The following is a 7181-nucleotide window of genomic DNA, read 5'->3' on the forward strand; positions in this document are numbered from 1 at the left end:
GTTGTTGTTCTCCAGTGGGTTGAGAGGTGTTGTGTTGTGAAGTTGTTGCTTGTTCTGCTTTGTCTTGTTGTTGTGTGTCCTACCCACTCAAACCTCTCTTGTACCTGCGATACATTGACGATATTTTTATCATCTGGACACATGGTCAACAGACCCTGGACACCTTCCACCAGAAATTCAATGATTTTCACCCCACAATCAACCTAACAATGAATCAATCTATGCAAGAAATACATTTTTTGGACACTACTATAAAAATACAGGATGGGCGCATAGACACCACCTTATACCGTAAACCAACTGACCGACAAACATATCTACATGCCTCTAGCTACCATCCCAAACATACCAAACAGTCCATTGTATATAGCCAGGCACTACGTTACAGCCGTATCTGTTCCAATTCTACAGACAGAGACTCTCGCCTAAGAGATCTACAGCAAACCTTTTTAGAACTAAAATACCGAGCAGATGAAGTTAGACAACAGATCAACAGAGCCAGACTGATACCCAGAGAGAACTTGCTGCAAGACAGACCCAAAAAAGAAAATAACAGAACACCTCTAGTCATCACATACAGCTCCCAAGTTAAAACAGTACAACGCATCATCAGAGATCTACAACCTCTCCTGGACAATGACAGTTCTCTTTCTCAAGCTCTGGGAGGAAGACCTTTCATTGCCTACAGACAGCCACCCAATCTTAAACAACTCCTAACCCACAATAATACTACAACCAGACTTAACACGGACACTGGCACCAGAGCCTGCAATAAACCCAGATGCCAACTTTGCTGCCACATACACCCGGACAACACCATTACTGGCCCCAACAACATCACACATACCATCTCGGGACTATTTAATTGCTCATCGTCTAACATTGTGTATGCCATCAAATGCCAACAGTGTCCTTCAGCTCTCTATATTGGACAAACAGGCCAAACCTTACGCCAAAGAATAAACGGACATAAATCTGACATCAAGAATCACAAGACAGAGAAACCAGTAGGAGAACACTTCAATCTCCCAGGACATTCTATACAAGATCTCAAAGTAGCTGTTTTACTACAAAGGAATTTCAGAAATAGACTGGAAAGAGAAGCTGCTGAATTGCAACTCATTACCAAACTTAAAACCATGGAGAGACCTGGTCTGAACAAAGACATTGGATTCTTATCTCATTATACATGACAAAGCCATTTTTCACCTTCTCACCCCTTGCTTTTTCCTGTAAGACCTATTGCAGTCGTTAAGAGTCGTCAACAGGCTCATCACAGCTATCTGCCAATCACCCATTCCCACCACCCTTCTGAGTAATACCCCTCCCCACCTTCTCACTATATAGAAGGATCTGGCAACTTCTGTTTCAGTGTATCTGAAGAAGTGTGCATGCACACGAAAGCTCATACCAATAATAATAATAATAATAATAATAATAATAATAATAATAATAATAAATTTTATTTATATCCCGCCCTCCCCAGCCTTAGCCGGGCTCAGGGCGGCTAACAACAATAAAACAGTACAAAAGTTCAGCATAAACAACACTCTAAAATCATTCATTCTAAAATTAATTAATTCAAGCCACTGGCAGCCATTGGGCCAGAGCTCCGCGAAGATTGCCGAAGGAGGGAGTCAGGCTGTGCCCTTGCCAAAGGCCTGGTGGAACAGCTCTGTCTTGCAGGCCCTGCGGAAAGATGTCAAGTCCCGCAGGGCCCTGGTCTCTTGTGACAGAGTGTTCCACCAGATCGGAGCCACAGCCGAAAAAGCCCTGGCTCTCGTTGAGGCCAGCCTAACTTCTCTGTGGCCTGGGACCTTCAAGATGTTTTTATTTGAAGACCGTAAGTTTCTCTGTGGGGCATACCAGGAGAGGCGGTCCCGTAGGTACGAGGGTCCTAAGCCGTATAGGGCTTTAAAGGTTAAAACCAGCACCTTAAACCTGATCCTGTACTCCACCAGGAGCCAGTGCAGCTGGTATAGCACCGGGTGAATGTGATCTCGCAGCGAAGACCTCGTAAGGAGTCTCGCTGCAGCATTCTGCACCCGCTGGAGTTTCTGGGTCAGTCTCAAGGGCAGCCCCACATAGAGCGAGTTACAATAATCCAGTCTGGAGGTGACCGTCACGTGGATCACAGTGGCTAGGTCAGGGCGAGAGAGGTAAGGAGCCAACTGCTTAGCTTGGCGGAGATGGAAAAATGCCGCCTTTGTTATAGCTGCAATCTGCGCCTCCATGGAAAGGGAGGTGTCGAAGATTACACCCAAACTCTTAATGGACGGTGCTGGCACTAATTGCGCCCCCGCAAGAGATGGGAGTTGCCCCCCCAATCCCATATCGCCCCGTCCCAGCCACAGGACCTCTGTCTTCGAAGGATTTAGCTTCAACCGGCTCCCACGTAACCACCCAGCCACAGCTTCCAAACATCTGGTCAGTGTGTTGGAATTCTGCCTGGGTCAGAGGAATGTGCCACAGCGTAGGCACCGGCAGATATTCCTTGTCGACCTCCCCGCTGCGCCACTCTGCTGATAAGCAGGCGAGGTCTCGGCGATTCTTCTCAGATGTGTGAGAGGAACACACCGTTCTTCCTCTCTCCCCTTTGGTGTCCCCCAGGGAGGGGAAAGAAGCAGACAGAAATCTATTTACATCCTTTATTTCTGTCTCTTATATCAGTACAGAGAAACATGTCTGCACTCAACAGCAGTAAGAAGAAACTCCACCCATGTACTTCCAGTACGGGTCATATGACACACACACTGAGCTAACATCCGGTGCTCAGTACAGAATGGACTGCCCCTTTGTTCCCATGGCAACAGTCACAAACATCCTGTCTGGCTTTCCAGCCACAAGCAGCTGACTAAGCTGCTAGAGCCTTTGCTTGCTGCAGCATTGGTGCTTTATGGTAACAACCTCCCCCTAAAGTATCAATGCGTGCTGCGAGCAAAGCGTCATCCAGAGAAGAAAACAAACAGTTGTTATACTTATAACATTCCCCTGTTGTTCCAGTTCCACCCTTGGAACTACCCGCCTCTGGTTTAACCAATGTACCTCTTTGGTTGTGTGACTTCGCATTACCTTGGTTAACAACTCTCTGTTGTGCCTTTTTGTCTGACTCAGACACAGCTTCAATCTGTCCTTGGTCATTTACAACAGCAACATATGCAAGGTTAGCAAACTCCTTTGAATACCTCTTGGGTGGTACACCCTTCGTTGCTCTCTCAGACCTACGTAAGAGTTGCTGCTCTTCTTTGCTTTCTGGTTCAGCCTCTGAACTCTCTGGAGAACCAGTACTAAGCTTAATCAGTGGTTCATCCACCTCTTCTGAGGGTCTAGTCATTATGTGAGATTTCCTCTCAATGACTGTGACAACTGAGCTGTCTGAGCTATCGCTGTCATCATCAGTACTACTGAACTCAATAAGATCAAACTCATCATCAACATCATCAGAATCATCTGTGGGATATGCGTGAACAATTACTCTCTCCTGTTCAGGAGCACTCTCTAGAAATTTTGTGAGAATCACCTGACCAGATTCAGACAAAATTACTCTGTAGAGACCTTTTTCATAACCTACGAAGATGCCTCTGGCATTCTTTACCCCACCTGGAGCTTCTGTTCTCACTTGAGACCCGAAAACCTTAAAATAGGCAACAGAAGGTTTTCTATTGAACAGCTTCTCAAAAGGAGAACATCCCAACTCTGTTGAGACTTTTCCTCAACCACACGTGAACATAGGACATTAACGACTCCGCCCAATATTCATGTGGCAAATGTGAACTAAGCAATTGCGCATGCATTCCCTTTTGCAATTCTTTGTTCACCCTAACACAGACACATTTCTTCCATGCTTCTTCGGAACTAGCAAGTTTGTGTCTTATCCCTTTCTTCTGCAGGAACCTCTGAAAATCCTGTAAAAGAAAAACTGGCTTGTCATCTGTGAAAAGACAACCAATGTCAGCATCATGCATACTTTTAACCTTGTCACAGAACTGCTGAAACCTTTCTAAGGCTTCTTTTGGTTTCTGCAAAAAATAAATCCAGACATAATTTGTGAAAGAATCCACACACAGAAGGTAATATTTTGCATTGCCTCTAGATGGTTCTAGAGGACCAATCACATCAGCATACACCCGCTGAAATGCTCTGTCGACCCTCGAGGTCACCTTGCTGGTGTTTTTCTTGGTCAAACCTGCAAAAGAGATCACGTTAGAATCACAAGAATTACATTCCATGTAATCACTTTGATCAAAAGTCAACAAATACAGTCCATCTTTCTCTTTGGCAGAAAGATACAACTCTCCATCTTTGTAGATCTCGCAGCTTTCAGCATCATAGGACAGTTTTAGCCCTTTCTTTGCCATCTGCGAAGCACTGAGCAGACTGAACTTCAACTCCGGAACCAAATAAACATTGCTTATAGTCAAGTTCAGACTCTTAAGATACACAGTTCCAATCCCGGTCGCTTTCAGCTCTTGACCGTTGGCCTGTCGCACAGTGAAGCTTTGCTTCTTAAACGTCGAAAACAGTTCTCTGTGTGGGCAGAGATGCTGCGTGCACCCAGTGTCAATAACAAAAGCATTTCCCACTTCTGGTGTGGCTTTCAGCGCCATCAAAGCCTTTGCAGGTTTCACCTGGGACTTGGTATGGCTTTTGCCTGACGCCTCAGGCTTCGCTGAACAGTTCTTTGCTCCTTTAGCCTGGCGTGGCTTTTTACAGTTTCGCTGAATGTGCCCAGTCTGTCCACAATTGTAACATCGGACTGCGCTCAAAGCTACAGCACGCTCCTCAGTAGCTTCAGCAGTAGGGGAGTCAGAACTCCGTTCCTCCCTCCCCCTGTCCTTCACTTCCAGTGCAGCAAGTCTGTCGTGTTCATTAAGGACGACGGCACACACTCTCTCCGCGGTCAGGTCTGCCGCTGGTAGGGAACCAAGCTGACTGGCAACCGTTTTGTAAGTCCGATTTAGGCTGTTAATCATCATGAAGCAAAACACTTCCTCCTGTAGACGGAAATTGCGTTCCACCATCTGTTGACGCAGATATTTCATTTCCGTCAGGTGCGCTTGAACATCTCCATCAGGCGCAAGCCTCAAATTTGTCAACTTTTCAAAATACAGCAACGCTGAAGAACCTGCATCTCTCTGATGTGTCCTTCTCAGCGTGTCCCACACTTCTTCCGCGTGCTGTAAATCCTTAATGTGCACAAGCTGCGAGTCTGACACACACAGAATTATAACCGTTCTGGCCTTCACATTCTGTGACTCCCAAGCACGCGTTGGAGCTGCAGGGATGGGGTTCTCAATCACCTCAAACAGTCTCTGATTTTGCAGCAGGGCCTTCATCTTTACAGACCAAGATGCATAATTGTCATTGGTCAGGAGGGGTGGAGAAGGCAAGCCTCCGCCCTTCTTAGCATCCATTTTGAGTCCTTGCATTAACTCTCAAACACAAGCCTCTAAAATCCAATAGCTGGCTTGTTTACACTCTTGGCACCTGGCAGCTCTGACACTGGCTGCGTTGGAAAGTCCCTTCCATCAGTTCGTGAGGGCCTAGTCACAACAAAACTTGTTTTCGCCTCTCTGAGGCATAGCCTGACTGTCCAGCCCTCTCGAGTAAGTTTCCACTTCTCCTCTCTGAGGCACAGCCTTCACTGAAGGGCGTTGCTTAGCAACAATGCATTCCTTTCCTTGGACAGGAAACCACAAGAATGTCTGGAATGCAGGCGGCTTCTCAGTTGGAGCTGCTTTCCCACACACGCTCCCCGTGAAGCAGAGAATGAATCAATCTGCATTCACACTTTTAAGCCCTAAAACTCATACCTTGGGCTACGTGGCTTGGCTGTCAGCTTCTTCTGGTCAGCTTCTGGCTGCAGAGGATCAGCTTCTCACATCAGACTTCCATGGAGCGATGAAAACAGTAGCTCTGCTACTCTTGATGCAGACTCCCATGGATCGAAGAAACCAGCAACCGTCCTCTGCTACCACTGTTGGAATTCTGCCTGGGTCAGAGGAATGTGCCACAGCGTAGGCACCGGCAGATATTCCTTGTCGACCTCCCCGCTGCGCCACTCTGCTGATAAGCAGGCGAGGTCTCGGCGATTCTTCTCAGATGTGTGAGAGGAACACACCGTTCTTCCTCTCTCCCCTTTGGTGTCCCCCAGGGAGGGGAAAGAAGCAGACAGAAATCTATTTACATCCTTTATTTCTGTCTCTTATATCAGTACAGAGAAACATGTCTGCACTCAACAGCAGTAAGAAGAAACTCCACCCATGTACTTCCAGTACGGGTCATATGACACACACACTGAGCTAACATCCGGTGCTCAGTACAGAATGGACTGCCCCTTTGTTCCCATGGCAACAGTCACAAACATCCTGTCTGGCTTTCCAGCCACAAGCAGCTGACTGAGCTGCTAGAGCCTTTGCTTGCTGCAGCATTGGTGCTTTATGGTAACATTGCGCCCCCGCAAGAGATGGGAGTTGCCCCCCCAATCCCATATCACCCCGTCCCAGCCACAGGACCTCTGTCTTCGAAGGATTTAGCTTCAACCGGCTCCCACGTAACCATCCAGCCACAGCTTCCAAACATCTGGTCAGTGTGTCTGGGGCCGAGTCAGGATGGCCATCCATCAACAGATAGAGTTGGGTGTCATCGGCATACTGATGGCAACCCAGCCCAAAACTCCGAACAAGCTGGGCGAGGGGGCGCATAAAGATGTTGAAAAGCATCGGGGAGAGTATCGCACCCTGAGGTACTCCACATACCAAGGAGTGGCGCGATGACAAGTGATTCTCACAAAGTTTGTAGAGAGCACTGGAAGAGAGGTTCTCCACACATTTCCCACTGATGTCAATACAGATGAGTATTCTGATACTGAGAGTGACACAGAGAGCTCAGAGAGTTCTGCTGACACAGTCATTGAGAAGGGTTCACACACAATGTCCAGGCCTTCACAAGTTAAGGCTGAACTGGAATTGACAGAGCCATTGTTTACTGTTGGGCGTGTTTCTCCCAAAAGTTCCAAGGAAGGACTTCCGGGTTGGCGCCATCGCCGAATGGCGGATTCCCTCCAAGCTCCGGAGGGAATCTGCTCGACAGGGGTTGGGTTCTGCCGCGCCGGCGACGCGGGGACCCTCAAAAACCACAGGCGCGGATGCCCGTGGACCTGGTGACTCGGCGGGCACCGT

The 7181-nt window shown here is 47.7% G+C and overlaps 1 long non-coding RNA gene across 1 annotated transcript; it reads right to left on the reverse strand.

Moving 5' to 3' along the window:
- Positions 1-2634: 2634 nt before the first annotated feature.
- LOC144326347 (uncharacterized) lies at positions 2635-6443 on the reverse strand. Its single transcript, XR_013391479.1, has 2 exons — positions 5976-6443; positions 2635-3025 (listed from the first exon to the last, which is right to left on the reverse strand). It is a non-coding gene; the product is annotated as an uncharacterized LOC144326347 (long non-coding RNA).
- Between the last annotated feature and the right edge of the window lie 738 nt (positions 6444-7181).

The sequence above is a fragment of the Podarcis muralis genome, chromosome W (genome assembly GCF_964188315.1).
Source record: "Podarcis muralis chromosome W, rPodMur119.hap1.1, whole genome shotgun sequence".
NCBI classification, from domain to species: Eukaryota; Metazoa; Chordata; class Lepidosauria; order Squamata; family Lacertidae; genus Podarcis; species Podarcis muralis.